This window comes from Bidens hawaiensis, unplaced genomic scaffold (assembly GCF_021521415.1).
Source record: "Bidens hawaiensis isolate Kalapana, Puna unplaced genomic scaffold, B.hawaiensis_p1.1 tig00019341_1, whole genome shotgun sequence".
Lineage (NCBI taxonomy): Eukaryota > Viridiplantae > Streptophyta > Magnoliopsida > Asterales > Asteraceae > Bidens > Bidens hawaiensis.
Window position 1 is genome coordinate 382,492 of NW_027492936.1, and position 9,723 is coordinate 392,214.

General features: G+C 33.1%; 1 pseudogene across 1 annotated transcript; it reads right to left on the bottom strand.

The window, feature by feature from the left end:
• Positions 1 to 977: 977 nt before the first annotated feature.
• Positions 978 to 4,261, bottom strand: LOC143558159 (superoxide dismutase [Fe] 3, chloroplastic-like; annotated as a pseudogene). The gene is made up of 10 exons (XR_013139688.1): positions 4,183 to 4,261; positions 3,955 to 4,041; positions 3,211 to 3,306; positions 3,028 to 3,117; positions 2,632 to 2,823; positions 2,314 to 2,485; positions 2,035 to 2,108; positions 1,907 to 1,933; positions 1,604 to 1,627; positions 978 to 1,215 (listed from the first exon to the last, which is right to left on the bottom strand). The product of XR_013139688.1 is annotated as a superoxide dismutase [Fe] 3, chloroplastic-like (transcript).
• Positions 4,262 to 9,723: the final 5,462 nt, after the last annotated feature.

Sequence of the window (9,723 nt, forward strand, 5' to 3'; positions counted from 1 at the left end):
CAAGTCAACATGAATTTAGTCAGTATCGGTAAGCTATGTTATAGTGCCAAAACTAAACCTAAAAGCTAGTTTCAATCAAATTATCATATTAAAAAAAAGAAAATAGTTATAAAATTTTAATAAAATAATTAAGAAAAAAACAGAATCTTGGTAACGACAACACCTTTTCAAACTAAAGTATAATAACTCAAATTATGACATTTAGTGGAAAGAATAATAATAGACACCACAAGTTACTGCTTACTATTGTTATTCTTATTCGAATTTTTTTAACAAGATTATTACCATAAAGTTACCCTTCATTATCACTTAATTTTGCTCACGAGTATGATTACATGCGCGAAATGGGGAATGCACCTCCCTTGTGAGAGTAATCGATTGAATATCAAATCTAAAATAAAAGTAAAAATATATAACGATTAGGATTGCCCTTGTTAGCTAAAGTGAGTTATTAAAACGACTACTTAAATTGTCAGGAACAATTATTATATCGACCAACAACTAATTCTTGATTTTTTAAGTTTAGGCAAACCTATTAAGATAGGCACGTGAAGTTGAGCAACCGTAACCAAGAAACTCAAAGAACACACATGCTTATACATCATCAACAACAAATTTCTATATAAACTTTTCCTGATTAATGATCTTATATTAGACTTTCCACATCTAACACCCAATTTAGTTGTACACATTAACAGCAGAGAACCAAAAAATATTAAATGTCCCATCATTGCCCATTTGTGGGCATCCGACCCCGTAAACTCCCTCAAAACACCACCCACAGATGACGAAATAGGCTGTCTGCGAGACTCTCGGTTCATCATATGCACGCACACCAAAGACCCCGGCAAGTGTGGCATTAGTTATTGACAGATACTACAGTAAAAATGTAAAATATTTTGCAGTCTTCGATAATGTAAAGCTAGTTGGAACAGACTTAAAAATAACGATTCATTTTTCTTCCTACATCCCATATAGTTTTCTGCATACAGTACAACTGTGAAAGCAACCGAGCATTTACAACAGCCACAAAAGTTATATGCTTAAGCATACATTTTTCCAAATAAAAGTTGCATTACTACCTGCAAAACTTGCTACCTAAGCATGACGCATAACAGTTAAGCAACCGGAATCTTGGGTTCTCCTAGATTTACAAAGAACTGTGCACGACACAAGATGGTCCATGAAGACATTAGCATACCGGGCTCTGTCATTCTGTTGAAAAAGAGAGACATAAAAACATGGCACGGTTAAATAGGAAACCAGAGGTGCAAAACAGGCAAGTAGTTCAAAACGGGTCCGGGCCAAAATTGCCTTTTTACCCTTATTTTGGAATTTAGCAATACTCGGTGCATTAATAATAATAATAATAATAATAATAATAATAATAATAATAATCTAACTTTTTAAATTATGATTTCAGAGATTTTATGCACTAGATACACTAAGGTTGATATTTTTCTTTTTATTAAACCTTTTGGATTAGCCTATTTGACCAGTTTGAGATAGAAACTGATCCATTTGTTGATAAAAACTGTCAATATCACCACATATACAGAAAACGATTGGCTGTGGAAAGAAGGGCGTTTCAAGTGAATAATACCTTGTAATCCAGATAATAAGCATGCTGCAAAACAGAATAAATGGAAATGAGAATGAATAATCAATTCAATACACACACTCCACCCAAAAAATGAAAGCCCAAAACACATGCAATATTTCTCTTTTGCTTAAAAACTTGAAACGAATGCTCGTTTGTTCAAATTCGTTACTAAATGTTACTGAGTTTTATATGCACATTATATCTCTGTTGTCATCATGCAAGAGTGTTTTAGATATTTTAAAAAAGTAATGCTTTCTGGTGGGGTGGGGTGGGGGGGGGGGGGGGGGAGAGACATAGACATACCTCCCACATATCCAAACTAAGAAGAGGCTGTGAAAGAAAAAAGAAAATAACACGTTACTAAAACTAAAAAAACATAAAAAAGATATTCATAAAATAAGAAACAGTAACAATATGAGAAACTTGCTTACAATATCATCCCACACAAGAGGGGTCACAGCATTTGTCGTTGTAGCTATTGCAAGTCGTCTTTCATTCCGCTTTACTGAAAACAAAAATAAAAAATGTGATCAAGCTACACAACACACAAAACTCAGATAATATGAACACACACAGACATTTTTGCCCTGATTTTAGAAACTGTTTAAAATTTAATAAAAGAAATGATATTCCTAGATTCAATAAGTAAATGATGCACCAGAATTCTACTGTAGTAAACTAAGCAATCAAGCAACTGACAGGAGACATACAAACGAGCCAAACCCATCCAGAGCCAAATAGTGTGAGGGCGGTCTCAATGAACTCTTCTCTAAAACTTGAAAAGGAACCAAAATCCTTTTCAATCTGTTGAAGTAGACCCAACATCGGTAAATTACCACCTCCAGGCTGCATTGATTCCCAGAAGAAATCATGATTCCAGACCTGCAGAAAGTACAATATTGAAATCAATTAAAGAAAACCATCTTATTGAACTCAAAAGAACAAAGCATCCACTAACTCTGGCAATCTAATGCTAATTCTGGCTTTCAAAGACAATATATTACTCGTAGCTAATGAATTGTTCAAACCTGGGCGGCAACATTAAACTCTGGCAAAGGGTTTCCATTGTTATATGTTACTCTGATCAATTCATCTAATGTGTATCCGTATAATATATTGTCCTTTGCTAAATATTCGTTCAAACGTTCCACATAACAACGATGATGCTGCCCCCAGTGCACCTCAAGAGTCCTCTGGCTCATATACGGCTCTAGCGCATCCTGGAAACAAAAACACAAGACAAAAGCAATATCTTTATATAGGTACAACTATCAATAATGGTGTTCCTAGTTTTATTTTATATCTTACTGAAACGGTCATATGTGTTATTTTATATCTTGTCGCACCAGTCATATGTGTTTTTCCCTTTAACTCGATTCAGCATTAGGCGGTACATAAAGAGGAAGATAATTAAAAGAGCTTACAAATTTATAGTTTGGAGGTTTCAAGCTGTAGTAAGCGGAAATGTTTCTTGACCTTTTCAAGACATGATCTTTCCTTTTTTGAACTTTATCCTGACATGTAACAAACCAATAAACATTCAAGGAATGTGTTCAATAAAGTTTATTAGAATAGGCAAACAAACAAAGTATTTAGCGATTATAAACTTACATAAACTTAAAAGACGGAGGTTTCAAGCTATTGTAAGCAGAAATGTTTGTTGGTCTATTTAGGGCTTGACATTTCCTCCTTTGCCCTTCAGACTGCCACATCAAATACTCATTAAGAGTTCTTAGACAAACCAGTAAACATCAATCACAAAAGAAAACTGCAGCCCTTATAGAATATAACACCAAATTGTATTAAAGACAGTTCTGGCGGCTGTAAATGAACCGAACGTCTGGTGAACTGTTCGTCAACGGCTCGGAGGGAAGTTCACTTACGTCCATTCGTTTAACATGAACAAGAAATTTCATTTGATTAACTAAATGAACGAACACGAACCGAGGCCATGCTCGCTCAATCGTGTTTGTGAATGTTCGATAATGTGTTCATTTATGTTGTTTTATGTTCGTTAATGTTTGTTTGTTTACATTTGCTCATTAAATGTGTTGAATGCTTTTTAACGACTTCTATAATTTAAGCAAATGATTAACTATAAAACAAAAATACATATGAATATTATGTGATAATTTACATGTAAAATTAACATATGAATATAAATGTTAGAAAAACAGAAACTTGGTAGCCGGACCGAACCATTGACACTGACCATTCTCGACTAGTTAAATAAAATAAAACACTGTTTGTATTCATGAACCATTTACGAACTAGTTCATTTCCTTTTACAAGAACATGCTAATGCTAATAATAAACAAAATCAAGAGATATAATGAACACCAAATGCTCACCTCATAAGGCAACTTGCACCTATTAAGTTCATTGGAACTACTGAAAAGATAGTTGCAAATGGACCAACTCATATCTTGCACAGACACCTGCAATCAAATGGGTATTCAAAACTCACCTCACTTATTCAGACTAGCACGAAAATATTAGAACGTTATCTCTTTGAGGCATTTTCACAAACACTTGGCGTGCAAATATATATATTTGATGGCATAATTTAAGGGCCAAACCTATATGGTGTTTCTCTGTTATGCGAGTATCGACTGTACGACGTTGCGGGTCGTTATGATTGTTCCTCGTACTTAACAAATTACAACACAATGTCCAGTTTTCAGTAGATAATGGCTTTTCTTGGAATTAGGGCTCGGTCCAGATTTAGGCCAAAGTTCGACCACCCTTATCCGACCACAATATAACTTATAATAATATAATAATTAATTAATACAGAATCACAATATTATTATTTAACATTTTTTAGTTTTTCTTTAAAAAAAAAGAAAAAACTTTTTTCCAATTAGAGCACCTCGAATGGAACTACATTGCCCTAGGTCCGAACGATGTAGACTGGGTGGGACAAGAGAAGAGGGACATGGATAGAGGTGTGTGTGATGTGATTCGGTGCGGTTTGGGTTAAAACCAAACTGAAAACCAAAACTTAGGTTTTTGGAATTTTAAAACTGTTTGGTTTTGGTTTTCATTTTGGTTTTGGTTTTTACCATTTAAGCCTTGAAACATTTAGCTTGAAAAGAAAATTTGTCAAAAATAATAAATACAAATGAACATAATTTTGTTAATTATTAACTAATAGATTATTATACATTTGATCAAAATATTTAAACTATATATATCTACTATTATAATAAAATAAGGTTTATAGACACCACTCATTCATACACCATCTCTCTCCTTTCATTTACACTGTCTATAATGGTGACACCTGGCTTAATTTGACGGTTGAGCATTACAATTTTACCAGTTACGTAACTCTCCTACTTCTTCGCACCCACCATCCCTATATTTTAGAATCCTTCCAAACTTCCCCACAACCTGCAATTGAACGATTAATCAGTGAAAAGATACAATTTTGACTTATTGAAGTCAAATTCGACCAAGAACAGGGGAAATGGGTTACCAGAAAGTCGTCGCCGAGCTTTTGTGACGAGTTGACGGGTTTTCCATTCCTCGATACGGTCTTTCCACTCTTCGTTTAGATCGCCGTCAAGATCTTTTCCTGTAACTACATATGATGCAGTGGGTGAGTAATCAATAATTTTGATCGTGCTTGCGAATAAAAATGTTATATTTACCGTTTTCGATGCCCTAGAAAATCTGAGTTTTCTTATTTGTGCTCGATTATTGAATTATTTTGTGGATGCAATTGGTTTCTTTTGTTTCTTTCCTTGTGTTTGAATTAGTGGTACAGTCTAATTCTTCCTTTTGTTTTGATTACAAAAAAGTCTTAAAAAAATCATATCTACTACTATAATAAAGAATCGATAACCCTTATTAATTTTGCAGAGTTTGATTGATGAACACCTTGGATCCTGTCATTTAACCAAGATGTTCGATTCTTCAACGCCATCGTATTAGTTACCCGCCCCAGTCATTCCGCAGCTACCAATATTTGGGTTTTCCTAATTAATACAATATTGACATTTTGGTGTTTGGATGGATAGGAGGGAAACACGTGTTTGTGGATTTAACAGGGGTTTCTCCTTTGGTGGGCTTAGGGAGTAGTGGTTTCGCAGTCGGTCAAGCCGCATTAAAAGCTGCTTCAGGTAAGGTGGCAAAACATGAAAAGGCGTGTCTTGACAACCAACATGTATTTATTCCTTTTGCTTTTGACACTTTTGGTTTCCTCGCGCCTGAAGCTGTGGAGCTACTTACCTGTGTTCAGCGGGTCATGCATAGTAATGTTATGACTCCAAGATCAGCAAATATAGTTTTTAAAAGATTGGGTTTTGCGATTCAAAAGGGGGGTAGCGGCGCAGCTTGTTGCCCGCTTGCCTTCTGTTTCGATGTAATCTAAACTTTTATTTAATTAAAAAATATGAAATTGCAAATTTTGATAGCATTAAGCGGTGACTTGATGAGAACTTAGAAGTAAGTTTTCACTTTAATATCTGAAATCAATCTGTTCTTTCTGTCATCATGGCTATTGTGATATGGTTTTTCATTTGATATAGTTAAATTGAAGAAGCAGATCTCATGTTCCATACAATTGACGACCAAGACGAACAATCATGCGGCGTTCAAGGTACAGTTATTATGATCAGTTCTTTTTTATTTTTTATCCTGATTTTGACGTGAACCTGAATCAGACATTGAATGTAGAAATATAAATTTCTTATTAGAATTTTACGCATTTTGTGGACTCCAAGTATGATTAATTAATAAACTAGCCGAGTGAACACCAATTAAAATTAAACATGAACATCAATCCGTGAGGCCTAGATAATTAATAAAACTAGACTTAATTGTAGTGGATCTAAACATTGTTTAACTGAATGTATAAACGAACTTAAGATACAATATTGATTTCTGAAAAATGATTGGATCATCTAAAATGAAGCCTATAGAGCAGAAAAAACAGATCTGGAAAGCAATAATTGTGCAAGTTTATTCAAAGAGATCTGGGTGATTAGTTTAAAAGCCTCACTTTCTTATAGAGGTTGCATGCAAGCTAATTACCTACTTTATTTATTTTTATGTAATTTTAAAGATTTAATTGGAATCAGACTATCTCGGTGATTCGGGAATATCCACTTCCTAGTTTAATCTATTAACAATTTAATTCAAATATGTATATTTTCGCATTATCATTAATATTTAAATTATTAATTACTAACAATTATAATATATTAAGAATATCTTAATCGAATTAATCTAATCTCAAAATCACCAACTTGAAAAGCTATGACTTTATATTAACTTTTCTGTAATCTCATAAGTACTCAAACTAATCAAACTCGACTCATCAAAATTTTCGTTAACTATGTTTAAACTTATACCCTCAATCTTAAGAATTTCATCCTAAAGAATACTATCTTTAAAGATTCCATGTTTTATTAACTATCTTAAAAATTGTTGTAAATTAAACGTTTGCGCATATCTTCTCATGAATCAAGTTCCTTTATCTATCACGGTTAACTTCATATTCTATTCTTGACTTACTCTCGATCATCATAATTCACTTCAAATGTCTGTTTCAAGAAATCCATCCCAAACTCTAAAATTTGTAACTTTGTTATAAAAGATGTTTTAGAAATTACACGGTATTAATAATCCAACTCAAACATTTATTAGGTATATCTTGAATTTATAAAAATTTAAAGTTATCAAAACGTTTGTTTCTTTCAAAATGATGGTTTTAAATGTTTTATAATCCACATGATGACACGAGTTATGCAGACCATCCGACGATAAGAGTAATTATGGTCCGGAACATAATTATTCAAGTCCTCGCATGGGAATTATAATACGTAAAATTGTGTCATGATTTAGAACCTAAGGTAGCTTGGGTAACGGTACAAAGGATGAGATGATAAGGACATGGTGGATACACCCCTGGTACATCCTATATATAAGTGGCCTCATCGGATTGTCATTTGAAGCGTTGCTTCGGTTATTAGAAGTTCTATGCTATGATATTTTCCTTAAAAAATTTAAATTATTTTCAAAACAACTATGTTTTAGTTTTCCTTAATTTCGGGACGAAATTCCCTAAAGTAGGGGAGACTGTAACATCCAGGATTTTTCGTATTTTTTTAAACCGATTCAAGAATGTAATTCGGATCTTTCGAACTATTTAAAAACTTATATTTATTGGAATTCAACTTGGTTTAACTTATTTTATAATTTAATAACTTTCAATTATGCCAAATAGCCATTAGAAACCTTTAAAATCGCTTAAAACGGCTAAAAATCGCATTTTCGCGAACTATAGGGACTAGTTTTGCCAATTCTTTCCTATTTTTGATTAAATTAACGAAACTTAAGCTCCAATATATGTCAATTAATTTTGTAAAACATTCTAATTTCATTTTATTACTGTCCAAACCGAATCTTTAAGTTATGATACCCGATTTTGTCATTAATTGATTATTCGGTTTCCTAAAATAGTTATTTCCTAATAAACAAGTCTTAACCCTTAATATTTAAACAAGGCATATCATAAAAATGTAAATTATTACTTCAATACCAGTCCCCATACCAGCAATCCATGAAATTCCTTTCCCCATTGTCGGTTTCTTCAAGAATTTAGCAAGTTCGTATTGCTTTGTTGACTTTCAAGCTTCAAGACCCTTTGACCTCGATTATCTCTTGTTCCATTCATCGTTCGGGTAAATTGTCTTCTTCAATATTGTAGATTTTGATTTTTATAACAAAAGCCCTTAATCAATTTTGTGGATTTAGTGAGTCTTGGTGGTCAATTGGACTCAAACTCGTTTAAGGGCATAATAGTCAACAACTTTGACCAATCAATTTCTCATACTTATGGTCGGATTCAACGTTTGGTCCATAAGACTTTTATTCTCGTAACATGATTTTAAGGCTACTGGAAAAAACTCGACTTCCGAATCGCTGTTCGGATTCTGGTCTGTACCAGCTCGCTTAAATCTTAAAACAAACATAACTTAAATTCTAAGCGTCCTTTTGGATTGATTCCAGCGGCCACGAGTTCGTTTTTAATTATATTATCATGTCTCAAAGATTCAAGTTCTCAACTGTTCATAACATTTGACGTGTAGTGGACGACTCGCTTATTCGTAGCTCGTTATCGCATTTATTAATCGCTTGTCATTAATATAAGGTGAGTTTATCATTCCCCTATTTTTTCAAATTTTCTAAACGTTTTGGGGACATATGCGTACGTATTAGTATTTCATACTATATATATATATTCAAACAAATGCATACGTGTTATTGTGAAGTGATTTAATCAAACATATGTGTTATTTTCTTACTTGTGTTACCATTCAATCAAATCGTATATTGGGATTACTATTCAATCAATCGCATAGCGGGTGTTCCTGCTGGTGACCAATGCCCGATTCACTTGGCAACGGTGTACATACTTGTTTGTGTTTTGATTATATTTACCGCACTTATCACGTTATGCTTATTTATTGTATTGTGTCAAAAATGATGATATTCTCACTCAACTTTATGTTGACAAAACTCCATTTTATACGCATATGCAGGTTGTTTATATTGATGATTGAAGTGTGGACATGTAGACAAGACCTTAGGATATAATCAAGTTAATCTTTATTTGAGCTGATATTTGTATGTTTAAATTGTTTATTGTATTTGGATATTGTGTGTTTAATTGAAATAAAATAATTAATTAGATATTGTCACTTTTATATTATGATAGTATCTTCTAGCTGTGAGCAATCGGATCACGCCCCGACATTTCCGCCTTAGGTTGGGGTGTGACAATATTAATACGGTTACAAAACTATTTGGGCTACATGTGACTAAAAAACGGACCTGCTGCTTGCATAAGTATAATACTTATATTTAGTACAATAAGTATGTGATCACTTAATATATATAATTTGTTAGCACATTTGGATTTAAACTGCTGCTTTAAAGATCTTGGTTAACGGCTAGTTAGACATTGCTTAAGCTGTTATATATATATATCACTTCATATATAGTTAAGTAGTTATTATATATGCATCAAGTATAATAAGTGTTTTGGTCAAAAATTGACAAGTATGATTTTACAACCAAATTAGTAAAATGGGACTAGGTGCTTATAA